Source organism: Haliotis cracherodii, unplaced genomic scaffold (assembly GCF_022045235.1).
Source record: "Haliotis cracherodii isolate W230 unplaced genomic scaffold, xgHalCrac1.p SCAF_6, whole genome shotgun sequence".
Taxonomy (NCBI): domain Eukaryota; kingdom Metazoa; phylum Mollusca; class Gastropoda; order Lepetellida; family Haliotidae; genus Haliotis; species Haliotis cracherodii.
The window spans coordinates 17,865,681-17,885,472 of record NW_027266319.1 but is presented as its reverse complement, the minus strand read 5'-3'; the positions used below and the strand labels follow the sequence as shown (position 1 = coordinate 17,885,472).

Here is a 19,792-nt window from a genome sequence, read left to right as displayed (position 1 = left end):
GCAATCAACCAAGTCATCGAGCCTGACCACCCGATCCATTTAGTCTCCTTTTACAACAGGCAGTGAAACCCACGAGTACGGCTTTGGGGCCGACAAACCAAGGATAGTTATAGGGTGAATCCGGGATCGAACCTGCAACACAAAAGTGAGACAGTTTACACCACTGGGCCACCTGAATCTCAGGGGTCAGGGCTGTGACTGATATGAGCTATGTATGTCAGTGGTTTGTCTGTTTCAGACTCTATTATATACAGGCCGTCGTCATATAGCTGGGGTATTGAGTGGGATGCTAACAACAATGAGCTTCGTCATCTAGTCTCTATATATTCACGCAAAAGCACACACTCTGGCTAGTGATGCAATCGTTCTGTTTCCCATTCTAATACTGAGAGGTTAACGTAGCCTCGTGGTTTAAACGTTTGCTCGTCACGCTGTAGACCCGGGTTCGATTCCTCACATGAGCACATTGTGTGAAGCACATTTCTGGTGTTCCCACCGTGATATTACTGTAATATTGCAAAAGAAGGTAGTAAAACCATACTCAAACACTCACTGTGATTGTGATACACTGTTTTAAATGTTTTTGTACTTAAATTCTGCGATGGGAATATATTACTGTGATAAATGTTTCATGTAATGATAATCCAATACAATTGCCACCATGAGTGAGTAAGTGAGTCCGCTTTGAGCAATATTCTAGCAATTATATCACGGCACGGAGACCATAACTTGGCTTCACACACTATATACAATGTGGGGAATAAAACCCCTGCTTTCCGCGTGAGGGGCCAACACTTAAAAAATGAGAAAAAAGTATCATACAATCATTATAAAATAAGTCTGTGCTGTTTCAGAACACCTGTTGTGTTAATAATGTAATATAATGAAATATATAGATGTATAACAAAATCAGTGCTGAATTAATGCTTTTTCTGATTGAGAGATGTGACTGGCAAGTACAGTATTTTACACATGGACAACGTTCCAACAACCAAATGATCTCATCCCAGTTACTTTGTATATCTGAGTCAGTAATAAGATCCAATTTAATGAGGTAGAACTGTTTTTAACACTGCAGGATAAAGAGAACCCACACGCCCCTGTGCCTATCGTCCCCGCCGACAGTCACACACAACGCAATAAGCATAGGATTAACCCAAATCAATGCCATGTATATCTATCCATCATTCCTTTCTTGTCGGTGGTGCTACTGTTATACAGAACTAGATTCAATGGTTTAATCTCTCAGTAAGTCCTTACATCCTAAGTAATGAAGTTAAATAGCGACCGCTATTCGCTTGACTCCCAAGTAATAATAAACACACAACGTCCTGGGTCTTTCAAGAGTAGGCAAACATGTCTCTTCTTGGAAATAGGATTTAATGTCAAAGGGTTTATGAAATGTGTATTGCCGGTTACATGAAGGTGTATGTAGATCTTGCTCCCATAAACAGTGTGAAAGCAACTCGAGTGACCCCGTCAGTCATTTGCTGGAGTGTATTAGCTGAAATGACCGTGGACACGGTTATATTAATTACGACCCTATAAAGGCAACTTAGATACGTTATATCGTGTTTCAGTGGTATTTATAGTTATACAAGTACCGCGTTGATATTCATACGTGCTTTGGGTAGATGATATACAACATTGTTTGTGTTTGATGCCTGCTTTTAAAAGATATCATATTGCAAAATATTTGGTAATATTACACTTTAGCGAATCATGAAACCATTTATGTCTATAGTTATTAACTATAGATATTTATATGAATTCGTACTTTGCATATATGGTGATGTTGCAATAATATGATAGTTCTGTATCATAAATTGTGTTGGACGCGTGTTTTATCATTTCAATATTAATAAGGTGTGAGGCAACAGCAGCTATTGTAGAAACCTCTCTCGTTGAACCTTGCCACTTATATATTTCATGGATTTTCAATAATTATTAATTAATAAAATTTTATTCTGATAATTATGATTACAAGTACACATACTTATGTCAGTAGATCAGTCTCTTAACTGTAAACGCTATAAACCATCAAAATACTTAATATTACATAGTTGCACTGATAGTCTTCAGTTCGTACATTCTGCCAGTACAACTCCTCCACCTACTGTTTCAGATACCAAAACAAGATATTTGGTCATATTTGCCGATATGTTTCTGAAACATGTTCCGAAGCATAATATAGTCGAGCGACATTCGCTTTTAAACTGTACATGTGGCATATGATTGGTATGAGTGTCCCACGGTGTGACTCCTCACTTGCAAGTGTGTGGTGAGTGGAGTCAGTCTTTCATAACACCCCGTGTTGTAATTGCTGGGTGTGACAGTTGTTAGCGTTGCCAGACAATGGTAGTGGGGTAAATAGGGTTGTAAACAGTGACAGACACTTTTAAGTTACCGCCAACTTAAATCTACACGCACGTTTCCAGGACACACTGTGGTAATTGGTTTGCGTGATAAATCATTAAGGCAGGGTCTCCGTTTTATGTATGTGAGAATTTGTGTCTCCTCCCTCTCTCTCCATCCATTTTTATCCTTTTGTTGCTTCCGGTACACCTTCCGTCTCTCCCTTCACCCTTTGTTAGCCTATCTCACATCTTTCTCTCCACTTTTCCTCATCCATCCCAAACTCTATTTGCCTTCCTTCAACCCATATTTTCTCCGCAAGTCATCCCTTACTTTCTTCCTCCCTTCCCGTGACTCACTCTTCCCCATATTTCTTTCTCTCTCATTCACTCTGTTACTATTTTACTATTCAACCCTTTCTTCTCTGTCTCACTCGCTTTCCCCGTGAACTCTCTCTTTCTCTCTACCTCCTTTCTCATCCATTCCTCCATCCCCACTTTCCCCAGTCACAACGTGTACTCTCTTCAATTACCTATCTACCCTTCCCTCTGTCCAGCTTCCACGCCTCCAACCATCTCCCCCTCCCCCAACCCCCCCCCCACCCACCCCCCCACTTGTCCCACTTCTCTCACCCCCCTCCTCTTTCTCTCACACTGTCTAACCAGTGTACAATATTCGCACCGTGACTCAAATGTAACATGATCCTAATTCAGTTGAACATATCACCTTCTGCTTTATGTTGTTATGGGCAGTTCGTAAATAGGGGCCCAAACACTCCTCGATATGTTTCAATGAACGCTTAAAGGCAGCTTGTTTATGGTAATGCGAGGATGTAGACATGTATATACTCAAGGAGTAATAGCCTCACAATTTACTTACAGTAGGCAGTGAGAGGTTTTATCAGATTACAGGAGCCCTTAAGTACGACCAAGGATCGGTTTCGACATAATGTACTGATCCCTGAATAGCAAATGCAGCATTAAAGGGTTGTGCTGTTTGCCTCATCATCTTGTCAAGAAGGTTCTTGTGTTGCTTCACGTTAAGGCTAAGGATTACATATCTGTAGATCTCCGTGCAATTACGCTCACAGAATAAGTCAAAATACGCACAACTTCACCACGAAATTCACCACGATTGTCTAAATGAGCTTAAATGATTCTGTTCAGTGGCACACGAAATGAATTAAAAAAGCAAGCTTCTTAATTACAACTTAATTGCAAGTTATGAGTATAATAGCAAACACTTCCCTTGTTCAAGGTATGACTCCGCTAATATTATAAAAGCAATATTTATACATCTGCAGTCATACAAAGAAACTTGGTCGATGTAAGGTGTCTTTGTGATATTCTAATTTGAGTTTTTAAGCGCTTAATGCGGTATAGTATGACTGGTCGTCGTGTTTAAATTGTTTGTTTTAGCAGTTTCAAGTTTTTGATTGGTCTACTCAAATTGCACGCGTGACAACTATTTGCATGATGGCCACGTTCGTTCAACAAATTTACTGAACAGGACAACTATGATAAATCAATCAAGGTATTGTCGTTTAATCCTTTCGAAGACAGTTTTTGAAACATGGATAAGTCATGCACGGACACTTCACACCCAGAAAAGGGCGTCAGTGCCTTTTTCTCAAGCTGTATATTAGAGTAAAACTGCAAATATAAACATTTAAGTTTGACAAATCCACTGAGTAGTGCATTTGCGATAAATCAACGTATTATCGATTGATTCTTTGATCACTACGATCATATCGTTACAGTTGACACAAACTCTGTCCTTACTATGTAAATTTACCTATTTGACAGTTTCACTTTTTAATGGTGCCAGACCACATCTAAATTATGTAAAGTCCTAGCGTAAAGCACAAGTCATCAGCAAGTCAGCGCAAAGGTCATCCTTCTCTTTGCTACAAATCACTTTTGGATTTGAGTTAATATATCGGCTAGTGGTGACTTGAGAGTACCGGTGGCCGTATCGAGTAGAGAGTATAGTTCTTGAACATATTTTAAACGTTTAGCGAAATCAGACTGCACTAAACTACAAAAAAGTCACATGTTCCTATACTTGAAATTTTCAAACAAGTGAATTGATGCTATAAATGTAAATAACATTCTCAGACAAAAATCTGTGTCCCTAAACGTCCCACAGTATTTTACATTTCAGGAACCACCATCGTTTCATTTTCCTGCAGGAAAATAATTTCAGTTGTTCAGCTACAGGAACGTGTTGCACAACGTGGTCTTGGCGGCTCATGATGTAACAGCCACTACTTGTGGCTGTCAAGATCTGACTTTGTTCAATATTGGTCAAATAGACAATTCCCGTCCACTGATCACGATTAAGCTATCTGAACTAGAAATAGAAGAGAACAATAAAATCTCAGATCTTAGTTTTCGCTACCGCTAAACAAAGATCTAAGGACATCCCATTACGGGTCACGTCAGAACGACCTTTCGCGAATTTTGACCGACCAATGAAATGACAGACAAGAAATCGACATTAGCCAATCAGAAGGCAGCTTTCTCGAGCGTTACGACACTAGTTTCAAACTGGCGACTACGCTCCGAAACATATTTTGACGTATTCTCGATTAAAAATATTAAAACTGATAAGAAGAACATTCTGAAATGGCTTATAGATGACCTAGATTGCATGGACATAATCATAAAACCCGTATCTGTCGTTCGGAATACCCCGTGTTAAATATTTCGTGGTTGCATAATTAGAAAACACATTCTGACAGTCACTTTCATGATCTGGTAGGCGACGCTCTGATTGGTTGGATGAAAGGTCGTTCTTACGTGACCCTTAATAGGATGTCCTCAGATCTTTGTTTAGCGATAGCGAGAACTAAGATCTGATTTTAATGAGATTGAGAAAATGAAACCGTCTTATCTGTCCATGCATAAAGATCTATACATAAAGATTCAGAGTGACAAAAACCTATCCACAGGACTAGATGACAAGAGGGGTGACTTCACCTTTCCAATAGTCACCTTCCCCTCATGTCGAGCAATATTCCAGCAGCTCCAACCTTGATTTCACTTCAAGGCCTTAAATGTTTCAAAAGTTGTGTGGTAGACATGAGGAGGACATTTCCAAAAATACTAGTAGCTATCAACGACCAAAATTATGTCTTACGCAATAACCTATTTCCATTTGCATCGTATCGTCCCGTGTTTGTTCTAGTGACCACTTGGCTGGCCTCTCAATGTGAGGGGTGTTTACCTCTTCGCGAACAACCTAATATAACCTCTAATTGATGGTGATTCATAAACAGTACTAGTTTACCGCATGTTCAGTTTACTAGTTTACCGCATGTTCAGTGTACTAGTTTACCGCATGTTCAGTTTACTAGTGTACTGCATGTTCAGTTTACTAGTTTACCGCATGTTCAGTTTACTAGTTTACAGCATGTTCAGTTTACTAGTTTATCGCCTGTTCAGTTTACTAGTTTACCGCATGTTCAGTGTACTAGTTTACCGCATGTTCAGTTTACTAGTTTACTGCATGTTCAGTTTACTAGTTTACAGCATGTTCAGTTTACTAGTTTACTGCATGTTCATATTACTAGTTTATCGGCTGTTCAGTTTACTAGTTTACTGCATGTTCAGTTTACTAGTTTACTGCATGTTCAGTTTACTAGTTTACTGCATGTTCAGTTTACTAGTTTACAGCATGTTCAGTTTACTAGTTTACCGCATGTTCAGTTTACTAGTGTACTGCATGTTCAGTTTACTAGTTTACCGCAGGTTCAGTTTACTAGTTTACTGCATGTTCAGTTTACTAGTTTACCGCAGGTTCAGTTTACTAGTTTACTGCATGTTCAGTTTACTAGTTTACTGCATGTTCAGTTTACTAGTTTACTGCATGTTCAGTTTACTAGTTTACAGCATGTTCAGTTTACTAGTTTACCGCATGTTCAGTTTACTAGTGTACTGCATGTTCAGTTTACTAGTTTACCGCAGGTTCAGTTTACTAGTTTACTGCATGTTCAGTTTACTAGTTTACCGCAGGTTCAGTTTACTAGTTTACTGCATGTTCAGTTTACTAGTTTACAGCATGTTCAGTTTACTAGTTTTTCGCATGTTAAGTTTACTAGTTTACTGCATGTTCAGTTTACTAGTTTACTGCATGTTCAGTTTACTAGTTTACAGCATGTTCAGTTTACTAGTTTACCTCATTTTCAGTTTACTAGTTTACTGCATGTTCAGTTTACTAGTTTACCGCATGTTCAGTTTACTAGTTTACCGCATGTTCAGTTTACTAGTTTATCGGCTGTTCAGTTTACTAGTTTACCGCATGTTCAGTTTACTAGTTTACCGCATGTTCAGTTTACTAGTTTACCGCATGTTCAGTTTACTAGTTTACTGCATGTTCAGTGTACTAGTTTACAGCATGTTCAGTTTACTAGTTTACCGCATGTTCAGTTTACTAGTTTACTGCATGTTCAGTTTACTAGTTTTTCGCATGTTCAGTTTACTAGTTTTTCGCATGTTCAGTGTACTAGTTTACCGCATGTTCAGTTTACTAGTTTACTGCATGTTCAGTTTACTAGTTTACTGCATGTTCAGTTTACCGCAGGTTCAGTTTACTAGTTTACTGCATGTTCAGTTTACTAGTTTACCGCATGTTCAGTTTACTAGTTTACTGCATGTTCAGTTTACTAGTTTACTCCGTGTTCAGTTTACTAGTTTACCGAATGTTCAGTTTACTGCATGTTCAGTTTACTAGTTTACTGCATGTTCAGTTTACTAGTTTACAGCATGTTCAATTTACTGCATGTTCAGTTTACTAGTTTACCGCATGTTCAGTTTACTAGTTTACAGCATGTTCAGTTTTCTAGTTTACTGCATGTTCAGTTTACTAGTTTACTGCATGTTCAGTTTACTAGTTAACTGCATGTTCAGTTTACTAGTTAACTGCATGTTCAGTTTACTAGTTTACTGCATGTTCAGTTTACTAGTTTACCGCATGTTCAGTTTACTAGGGTACTGCATGTTCAGTTTACTAGTTTACCGCATGTTCAGTTTACTAGTGTACTGCATGTTCAGTTTACTAGTTTACTGCATGACATACAAAACTTCCAATTCTTACTAACTGTAGCAAACCTTTCTGCCCAGGTAAAAACATGCTTATCGTACTGCATTATCTGGTATGGTAATTATTTACAGGCTTTCGTCACTGAGATAGTGCAGCGTTAAACAACAAACTGGGTATTTGGTTCTGAGTCCAAAACTAAATTATGTTCTATGCCGTCAATTGATCTTTTAATATATTTATCACACTAAATACTATCCCAATCGATGTATCAAGGGTTTGTTTGGGAAGTCAGTAAACAACTTATTACTGCAGTTATGCGGAACACTGGGTGGGTTTCATATACCAATATCATTAATACCAATATGGCGGACACCACTTCAACCAACAAACGTTTGATTATATATGGTCTGTGGATATAGGTAATAACTCCTTTATTATCGGTGTGCGTATATTAACCTACGTATATTTGCTGTATATTTTGCTGTTGAGAAAATATGTGGCCAAGTCGTGACAATTGCGTGCCAGAAACCAATGGTAGTGGGTTGCAATCCCGGTTCGCCCTGAATATGTTTCTGGGTTTGTCAACACCAATCCGGTGAACGTCATACGACTCAAGAGTTGTGTGATCAGGGTAACAGCGTTCAAGGCCACAGAAAAAGGTTTAAAAAATTTGACGACATTCTAAGTTTGACCCATCAGTGACGATGTCCCTATTTTGACGTGTAACATGATGTTATGTTCCAGAGATTTTCGAGGGAACTCTTGCATCTGTTTAAGGCGGGCAAGATACGCTCATCCTTTTTGAGAACACCTGGTGTCACCACTACTTTATAGATACATACTTATGACATATTCGGAATCGTACAATGGACACTGGTCGCAGTAGAGAATTCTTATGACTATGGAATGATTTTTGTTGCTTCTGTTTCACTAATGTGGTAACGTGTAAGGCATTATAACTGTGGACAAAGTGAAATAGTGTTCATACTTGGCGTTAGACCTAACTCACTAAAGTGTTATCTGTATTGAAATACCAGAACGTAAGCAAAATACGCTGTGTAAGAATTTAGAAACAAGACTGACATATATACAACTTGTACAGCAATCTACACACTGATTGTATGTACATGTTTATTGTAACAAGGAAATTATATTTATGGAAACATTTTCAAAAACACGAGAGGCGGAATCAGGATCTTTTGTAATTGTGGGCAGGAGCCAAAATTATGTTTAAAACATTACATAAACCATAATGACAAAAGACAAAATCCCTTAAATACCTCAATCGATCACACACGAGTACAAAATTAAGGTAGTGGCGAGACAGGTCAGTAGAATCTGTGTTCAAGATGTGTCGACGATTAAATCGACGGAATAAAACATACATGATGATAGCGTTTCCATCTTTCTCTCTGCTGGGAAGCAGATTTTTATGCATGTGTGTGGTCCCAGTCACATTAGAGCCATATTGACTGTGAAGTCACTACTCCAAACGTTCAGTTGCTTGTAGTTGACAAGGCGTTAAAAACATTACATTTTGATCTGTTCTGTTGCGTAGTTGAGAAAGGAAGAGAAACTATTTATGCAAACACCATAGCAACAACATGTGCCACATCCCGTAGATATCCAGGGCTAGCACTCGGTAAACCTACCCTACCCCTGGACCCATCCCGTGGTTCTCGCAATTTCAGATTACCCCCCCCCCACCCCCACACACCTTAATTTCCTTTAGCCAATTGGATAGGCTACGCTACAAAACTAATCCAATCTACCAATCACAATGCGAGTTATAAACCAGCACATAATGTTGGTTAGCAATATCAACACCATAGCGGCCAGTCCCACTGATTACAATCATGTGTGCTAGGCAAGACGAGTTACCTCCCTTACCCATTTTCCTTTTTCCTTTTCTCGACGTTTGATTGGTCGGTTAAATGTTAATGAAAATCAAGGGCAGGTAAAATACGATTCGACAACAAAGGGAATGGGTTCAGGGGTTCGTGCAGGTTTACCTAAATTCTAGCCCGGGAGAGATAGAGGATACGTGTGTCACACTGGTCAAAGGAAACATTCGGTTATATTATACGGGCGTTTCAATTACCCCAATTCTCAAACCCTTACACCAGATTGCCAAAATTAAACAATCCACTTCAAGCCACAGGCAACGTCTATGTAATAATAATGACAGTAAGGTCTGCTGTTCTGTATCGTGCGTTGAGCATAAATATAGAAATTAAAATCAAATTCGATAACTTTGACAAGCTCCTTCCAGCTCCGATGGAATTTAACCCATCTCGCAATGTCGGTAGCAAGGAATAAGCTTCAGATCATCCAGGGCATTCGAAATCAGTGTGGCCAGTGGGGAAAATTCACAGTCCTCGGTATCTTTGTGTCCGCATAATAGTGACGGGCACAAATGATAGATGTTTTTAAATGAAATATGTTTGATGACCGATTGAGTAATGATTCCAAAAAGTGAAACTGAATGCGCTGTTTTCAGCTCTCTAATTAAGGGCAAAATAACGTAAAGGTGTAACCCACTCACTCACGTTAGTCACACGCAAAGGGAATAACACACAAGGAAGCAAGTACACGACACTGGGTTTACAATCAGTTCTTTGAATCACTTCACTTTGTAGCACCTATTGAAAGAACGCGACAATTGTACCTGTAGGCTTTAGCTCTATGTGTACCAGTTAACCACCAGATAGTGAGTGAGTGAATATGGTTTTATGCCGCTTGTACAAATATTCCAGCAAGATCATGGCGGGGGGCATCAGAAATGGGCTTCTCACATTGTACCCATGTCGGTAATCGAACCCGGGTCTTCGGCGTGACGAGCGAACGCTTTAACCACTAGGCTACCTGACCGCCCCTTATCCACCAGATAGTGTATTTGGTAAGGTTGACTATTGGATGTAATGTAACTATTGTGCTGATGTAAGTCATTACATTGCAAACGACATCGGACAATAGCAAAGAAAGCTCATTCCCTTTTGCAGTTATTCGAAAACGTTAAGTAAAGTAATGTCTGATGATAGAAGGTAAGGACATCATCGTTTGCAGAGAATACATCCAACTTGGATGGTCACATCTTGGTCATTGCAGCGGCAGACTGGTCTGTGTTTGTGACCATGATGGTCTCATAATCCTCCTCATCTCCATCCTTCTCCGATATACAGGCGTCAACTGCTGTCTTGCCGTCGGTGAAATATAACAACATCCTGGAACACAATGGTAGCATATGAACAGGATATTCTATAACACGGTTGAATTCCTGTTTTTGATTCTTATTTAGCGCCTCTCTCAGCGATAGTTCCAGCTATATGACAGTGGCATGTAAATAATCAAGTATGGACCAGACAATCCAATGACTGAAATTGTGGGCAAAGAGTCACGTCGTGAGGGTAACACCAAATCACCCAGCCTCAGCACCTGAGTCGCCTTTTACCACGACAAACATAGGTTCTTTGGGATCAGTTCTAACCTGGATCTCCATAGGGATCAGCACTGACGAAAATTCCCTCCATTTTCTGTATTTGAGTTGTTACTGTCGCAAAATGGCTGTTATATTGTCGATAGGATGTCCCTTTTTATTCTACTTATAATATTTACCCACAACTACATACACTGAATAATACAACGACAGATACGTCATATGAAGATACACTAGGCATTTTACCTGACGAGTGTGACAGCCAAGAACACGAAGACCAAGAAAGCAACAGCCAGCACAACGCAACTGATGACAAGTCGAATATCTGAAACAGGTCACAGAAAACATTACTTTTAACATGCATCGTTGTCCAGTGCAGCAAATAAGAGTATTAAATCCCGATCCGTTATCATGTTTTACGTACTGGTGGAATCGATCATCCTGCCTTGCTTGTCATGATCATTTAAAAGAGGTTGCAAGGCCAAAGTGATAACATTTTGAACCGTTTATCAGTTTTATAAAACCCATGAGCACGGGTGACAAACCAAGAACCATGACCAGGGTGAAACTTGAAGGCAATTGGGAAAGTGACTTATACTTTGAGGCGTTTTACAACATGACTGAATTAAGACAATGACTGTGAGTGAGTGAGTGAGTGAGTGAGTGAGTGAGTGAGTGAGTGAGTGAACGAGTGAGTGAGTTGGATTTAACTCCGCTTTTACAGTATTCCAGTTATACAGTCATAGGTTTCTAATGTGCCCAAGGGACGCAACTCTGCACAGCTATTTGCGGAGCCTTAGACGACTGGGCCACTTGTGCCCCTACAATGACTGTAATATATGGACATAAAGAGTAGACTATCACGCTATCTTGTCATAAGTTTGTGTAAATTATACTATTAAACACACGAGACTTAAAATCCGTTATTACTGGAAGCTCGTGGGTTATTCTCTGTGCAAGTGAGCAGAGAACTGGTAGAACTGGTCATACTGACCTGAAACAACATTCACAAATACATAATTAGAAATTATTAATTTTTAGTCCACACCAGTGTCCCAAAAGTGAGATAAAACTCTCATTCCAAGATACATAGGATGAATGGTAACACACCGATGTGTCAGCGGGGGTGTGGGGTGTGGGTGGAGGGTGGGGTGTTGGGTGTGTGCTATCAAAAATATTTGGGTGTGTTTGTGTTCCTCCACGCGTTCTGTAGATTAATGTAAGCATTGGTGATTGGTGTATTTTAGTTATCTCTCTGCGGATGTCAAAATTTACACAATTATGTTTTAGGGGTTGTTTCGAATAAATCATAAAACTTATAAAATTAAGTCTTTTATCCGATATCGAATTGATCTTACTACTGTTTCTCATAGTACAAGCTGACAACACGACACTGTCAGGGGCATGCAACATTAATTATCATAATACTCGAGGAAAGACGACGTGAAAGAATAGGGGACATGGGATACAGACCCACATAATTGCTGCCTCATTTAATTATCCTACCTGACTTTAAAATACTGGCTTTCTGAATGGTAAATGAGCGATCAGTTATTTTCCATGTAGCCGCTGAGGAGTCAATCGGAACATATAGAAGGTAACTTGCATATCTCGAATAAGCATCGTCGAATTTGAATGAACCGATGTTTAACCAAATACATTGGGAGAAGTAACTCGGTTCGTTTGCGTCATCTTTCCAAACTCGGTGAAAATGCTGAGGTGAGGTGAAATGGGGTTTAACGTCGCGTCCAAGATCATTACACTTATATATCGACGTACATGCACGTGTATGTGTGTGTGTGTGGCTGCTTGTACTAGTCCGGACTGATGCCGATTTATAGTGCTAGCCCACTGAGATACCATGCCGCAATTTAACATGAATACCCCACTCAGAGACAGTATACTGACTCCGAGCCGACCAGTTCTTGTTTTAGCCCCTTAATGCCGAGCGCCAGACAGGGTAACAACAAGTACCATCTTTTAACGTCTTTTGGTATGACGCGGCTGGGGATCGAACCCCGGACCTTAAAACCACGGAGACGGTCGGTGAAAATGGGGACATATATTCCTGACCGGACCTGTAAGAATTAACGCCGGTAAGGTAAACTCGTTGTCACCTGACACCGAGGTGTATATGGTATGAAGCACCCTGTGGGTGAGCCTTTGTACCCCGAGCCGTCGACTGAACTAGAAGAGATCAGCAGTGGTCAGGACGGGGTACATGTTCCTTAACAGAACAGGTTATTATTTCTCTACTTGCCTTTGTGTTCCATGACGTCAGCAGCCGCCGACCAGTTACAGCCGTGGTACGTATCTGATATTACAAAATGCGCTTTAACACCAAGCTTTAACTTGTATGTAAAAAAGTATTAAACATAAACAATAGATTTGTGAAAAGAAATCAATGTAGCGGCCTAAGTGACGCGATGTTAGACATAGCTGAGGCAGTACAGACAGATCACCGACTGACTCGATGTTAGACATAGCTGAGGCAGTACAGACAAATCAATGAGATACTCGATGTTAGACATAGCTGTGGCAGTACAGATGGATCTCTGGGATACTCGATGTTAGACGTAGCTGAAGCAGTACAGATAGACAACTGTGTGACTCGATGTTAGACGTAGCTGAAGCAGTACAACCAGATCACTGAGATACTCGATGTTAGACATAGCTGAAGTAGTACAGACAGATCGCTGAGTGACTCGATGTTAGACATAGCTGAGGCAGTACAGACAGATCAATGAGATACTCGATGTTAGACGTAGCTGAAGCAGTACAGTTGGATCACTGAGATACTCGATGTTAGACGTAGCTGAAGCAGTACAGACAGATCTCTGAGATACTCGATGTTAGACATAGCTGAAGCAGTACAGACAGATCAATGAGATACTCGATGTTAGACATAACTGAAGCAGTACAGTTGGATCACTGAGATACTCGATGTTAGACATAGCTGAGGCAGTACAGACAGATCACTGAGATACTCGATGTTAGACGTAGCTGAAGCAGTACAGTTGGATCACTGAGATACTCGATGTTAGACGTAGCTGAAGCAGTACAGACAGATCACTGAGGTACTCGATGTTAGACATAGCTGAAGCAGTACAGACAGATCAATGAGATACTCGATGTTAGACGTAGCTGAAGTAGTACAGACAGATCACTGGGATACTCGATGTTAGACGTAGCTGAAGTAGTACAGACAGATCTCTGAGATACTCGATGTTAGACATAGCTGAAGTAGTACAGACAGATCACTGAGGTACTCGATGTTAGACGTAGCTGAAGTAGTACAGACAGATCTCTGAGATACTCGATGTTAGACATAGCTGAGGCAGTACAGACAGATCACTGAGATACTCGATGTTAGACGTAGCTGAAGCAGTACAGACAGATCACTGAGATACTCGATGTTAGACGTAGCTGAAGCAGTAAAGACAGATCACTGATGTACTCGATGTTAGACATAGCTGAAGCAGTACAGACAGATCAATGAGATACTCGATGTTAGACATAGCTGAGGCAGTACTAACAGATCAATGAGATACTCGATGTTAGACGTAGCTGAAGCAGTACAGACAGATCACTGAGATACTCGATGTTAGACGTAGCTGTGGCAGGACCGACAGATCACTTACCCAGTGAACTACATAATTTATATATTTTCTTTTGGAAACCCTGTAGTCAAATTATATTTTTCCAGTATTTCTAATGTCTTTAAAAAAGAAAACCAGCACCGAATTATCGTATTTGGTTGTTGTTGTTGTTCGGAATCCAGCAATCAATCCGACTGACAGAAACATGCCCGTGCTCATGGAATTCACCAAATTCGTTAAAGACTTATATCACTTTGGGCTGTTCCTCCACATAAAGCATGCGCTCGACAACTGGAGTAAGTACTACACCGTATCTCCTACACGATATGAGCAGATCACACGCCAATAAATACAACCATTCACTCAACAGCTTAGTGGCTCTCAGCTCGGCAGTTAAAATCAATACGTATCAATATATCGGCAATAGGCAAGATACAGCAATTCACAGGGGGCGAAATCTACGTATATGTACAGTTATATTTCGGCTGGCAAAAGCATGCGGTAATTAACTCGCTGAGGTTTTAATTCCGGCTGGAGGGATCGGTGACTTGGGTGATCATGTGTCATCATATCTCCACAGTTGTTCTAAATATTAATCACTGGATTGTCCCGTCCAGACTCGATTATTTACAGGCCACCGTCATATAGCTGGAATATTGCTGAGTGCGTCGTTAAACAACAAACAAACAAACAAAACCCGATGTTAAGAGTTATGACCAACAAATGTTAACTATATGTTTATCTAGGAGGTAGTGTCCTATTCCAGTAAACATGCTCATGCGCAGTTCATTCCGTTACTTACGTTGACGTATCACTTGGGATGATGTCTCTCGCGGAAAAGTCAACTTCGCTAGCAACAACAGTAGCGAGTTGTCATGGATGAGTGGAATATTCTCTGGCCAACTCCAATTCGGACTAGACTGGGACGGAACAGTCAGCTATTCCAGGGGCTGATTCAAGAACAGCGATTGGACAGTTTTCTGGAAATATATTGACGTTCACTCACAGTGCAAGCTGTTAAAATATTCAATATATCATTTCGAAAAGCTTTGGTTTCAACAAACGGGCACTTATCACAAAGAAACACTACATACAGATAACTAGTTTGTCTGTGTGGTCACGTGACGAATGTGTTTCTGCGCATGTTCAGCAATGCAACGTTAACAACCCATACCTCTGTAGTCTCACTATGCAACAAGATTACAGCTAACTTATAAATAGAAGCCTTACCTCGCACACGATCATTTATTTCCGCAATACTTAACCTGTTTAATACTGCTGTAAGTTATTGATCGTTACCGCGCATACCAGGAAGTGGTGTGGTAGCCTTGCTGTTAAAGTGTTGGGTCGTCACACTGGAGGTCCAGGTTCGATCCCCAAACACGTACTGTGTGTGTAGCATTGGTGTCTGTCGTGACAGCTGGAATAATGCTAAATGAGAGTTGAAATATGCATACCTGCTACGCGTACATGATGTCTCCATTAAGGTAAACGATGTTTATATATGTTAAGCCTGGATACCCGTGAATATCTTGGTTAGAATTTGTCTACAGCCACCCATATTTGTCTTAAGAGGCGACTAACGGGATCGGGTGGTGAGGCTCGCTCGCGTGGCGTCCTAATTGCGTAGATCGATGATCATGATGTCCATCACCGCATTGTCCAGTTCACACGCGATTATTTACAGTGCACCCTCAGTAATATTGCTGAGTGCGGTGTTAAACAACAAAACTAAAAACAAAACAAACTTCTGCATGGGCAGTGTTTACCAATTCACTTCACCTCGTATTGAAACTTATTGACGCTCACTCACAGTACAAGCAGCTGTTAAAATATTCCATAAAAACCGAGACATTTCTTAATAACACTTAAATCTACAAGAAATCAATCAATATTGTATTTATTTTCATTCCTATATAGCAAAAGACACCAATTCGGCCTCTGTCAGATGTGTATACAAAGTGGTGAAGTTAATTTAAAATTAATGTTGAACAGGTTATATATTATGCTCCGGAAAAGCACCCAACCTGTATTTTCCAAGACTTGCTGCCTTGGAAGGTTAAAAAACTTAAACCATTCCAGTATTATAAAAGCCAGTTTCAATATTTTACTGGTGTGTATACAAAGTCTCACGGTAAAACATGCTCGCAAAGCGATCCATGTCGGTTTTAACCAACTGATTATACGGTTCAAACGATGCAAAGAAGAGACATCGAGTTGAGGCATTTGAGACTAACGTGATGCAAAACATAGCCTTCCTTGGACAAAGGACCTTTCGAAATATACACAAGCAAGCTCAAAGCATATTCGAGGATCCTGCTGCTGCCTTAAAAAGGCACACAAAATAAAACCAATGAACCTTCATTCGGAGAACCAGCAGGGTGCCAAACATCCTCTGTGAGCACAAAATCGCATATACCTGACAACACATAACACATTCGCTCTGGCAAAAGCTATGACCAGCTCATTAGACTAACGCACACTTTAAACAAAACATACCAACATCAAATATACATATAAAATCACGATGCTAGCGCACATGTGCAACTGTATCAATATTATGGTATCAATACCCATTATTCACTGAATATTTTAACAGCAGAACAGGAGAAAAAGAGGATTTTATATCAGATGATAGTGCTGATTATCTGCCTGATGGCTCTAGTGCCTGGTATGATAGTGACATCTTCTCCTCACCACGTTTGAATAAAGACAAACAAGTTAATAATTTTGGAAGGAAACTACTCAACATATGTAAGAGCTATTCAATACATATTGTTCATGGAAGAACTTCAGGGGATCAAAAGTGAGAATATACCTGTACTGCAAATAATGGTCTTATGTTGTGGACTACCTCATTACATCGTCAACCATGTTTGCATATATTGAACAATTCAAGATATTGGAGTGGGATAAGTCTGACCATTTTCCTCTCATTTTTGATATTAAAAGCAACAAAAAAAAGAAGACACTGATAACCATGGTGATGAGTTCGTCTATTATAAGTTTGGATGGAATAAAGATCCCGCTATCAGTTTTAATGATTTACTTCATGATGAAACCTCTTCGAACATTATAAATGATATTAAAGAAGCAATCTCTGTGAATATAGACAGCGCTGTGGATCTCATATGCGGACTGTACACGAGAGCTGCTGCTGCGATGAGCAGGCGACAGGGGCCACGTGACCCGAACCGCAGAGCTCAGCCTGCGTGGTGGGACGCAGAGTGTGATAGAGTGAAGTCGGAGAAGTATTTTGCACTGGATAGATTCAGAGACACGGATGGAGATGAAGATTACCAAGTATATAAACAGCACAGACGAATCTCTAAAGAATTATGCAAACAGAAACAAGATGAATTTCAGCGTTCACTCAGAGATAGATTTGATGAGATAAAAAGTGATAACAACAAACTGTGGAAGGAAATCAAGAAAAGAAAATTGTTGCAGGAAAACAAACAGTTCTTGGGAATGGTTTTCATATTTCCAGAATCTATTAAATTCTCCCAGTTCGAAATCATCTATTGAAGATTTAGTAAAATCAGATATATCGCAGCATGACAATGATGTATGTGAGGCCTGTGAACGTGGATCGCCTGAAGACGTAAACAGAGAGAAGTGATGAAGTGAAGACAGCCATTATTAACATGAAATCAAATAAAGCACTAGGATATGATGGGATCTCTTCTGAACTATTCCAGAATTCTTTGGATATTATTGTTCCTATATGTGTGCAACTGTTTAACGAGAAATGAAATCAGGAGTTTATCCGGAATCATGGTGCAGAGCAGTTATATGTCCGCTGTATAACAGTACGAACAGTATGAATAATTATAGAGGCATTTCTTTATTACCCGTTTTGGGGAAAATATTCACAAAAATTATCAAGGAACACCTGCAGCTATGGTGTGATGACAATAATATATTATATGAAAACCAGTTTGGTTTTAGAAAAGGACGCTCAACAGTCGACAGTATTTTCACATTGTATGGAATGATACGGAAATATCTATCAAAATCAACCGGTGGAAGATTTTATTGTCTCTTCATTGGCTTCAGAAAAGCGTTTGACTGTGTTCACCATAACTTGCTTTGGCATCGGCTTATGAAATATGGTATCCATGGAATCGTTCTAAAAATTCTACGAGATATGTATTCGAAACTCAAAGCCTGTGTGAGAACTGATAATGGTTTAACTGAATATTTTAACTGTTTTATTGGAACGCGACAAGGATGCATGATCAGCCCGACACTCTTTTGCCTGTCTATAAATGAATTGGTCAACGAACTAAATCAATCTGACTGTCGTGGAATACTTATCTCAGAAGAAGCACCAAATATTTGTTCTTTATTATACGCCGATGATGTTGCCAACACTGCCGATACCACTGGAAGATTACAACAACAGATCAACTTTCTAAGTGAATTTTGTAAAAAATGGGGACTGTCTCTCAATACGAACAAATCAAAGATAATCGTTTTTAAGAAATGGTGGACGTTTAAGGAACTATGAAAATTGGACTTACAGAGAAGAAAAGATAGAGACTGTTTCATCTTATAAATATTTGGGACTATTTGTCACTCCTAAATTGCTATGAACAAAAGCAACGGCAACACTTGCACAACAAGCAGAAAAAGCATGTCATTATATTTATAAAATAAACTATCTCTGTGGAGGATTACCAATCACTACTGCAATCAAGATGTTCGAATCCATGGTTTTACCAATATTAACATATGGCTCTGAAGTTTGGGGGTTCCAATACTAAGAAACTATAGAGATGGTACAGACTAAATATTACAAACGGATTCTTAACCTACCAAATAATGCAAGCAATGAAGCTGTTCTTGGTGAAACTGGAAGACAACGATTATATGTGTATTATATTAGTAAATGTATTAAATATTGGACAAAATTAATCTCTATGAACACTGATCGTCTACCGAAGCAAACGTATTTAATGATGTACAAATTAGATGAAGCTGACCGTATTTCCTGGGCAACATATATAAAAAACATTCTTTTCAAGTATGGATTTGGCTACGCCTGGATAATTCAAGATGTTGGAGATCCGCAAATATTCATTTCACAATTCAAACAACGTATCGTGGACTGTGGTCAACAACGTTGGATCTTAAAAATCAAAACTTAAAACATATTTAACTTTCAAATCGGTATTAACAATTGAAATATACCTATAAGTACTTTTGACGCAATATTCAGAGGGAGAATATATATAGACTGCATGCACAGACTATAAAAAGTCAACGCTAGAGAATAACCTGTCTCGATTACCCGACGAAACAGATTCCATATAAACAAACCACATATCAATTGATGGGCAGGAACTCCAGTGAC

General features: G+C 39.6%; 1 protein-coding gene across 1 annotated transcript in view; it reads right to left on the bottom strand.

The window, feature by feature from the left end:
* The window catches only part of LOC139445167 (receptor-type tyrosine-protein phosphatase epsilon-like), a 187,023-nt gene that overhangs the window by 152,597 nt on the left and 14,634 nt on the right, over positions 1 to 19,792 (bottom strand). The gene's annotated exons all lie outside the window — the stretch shown is intronic.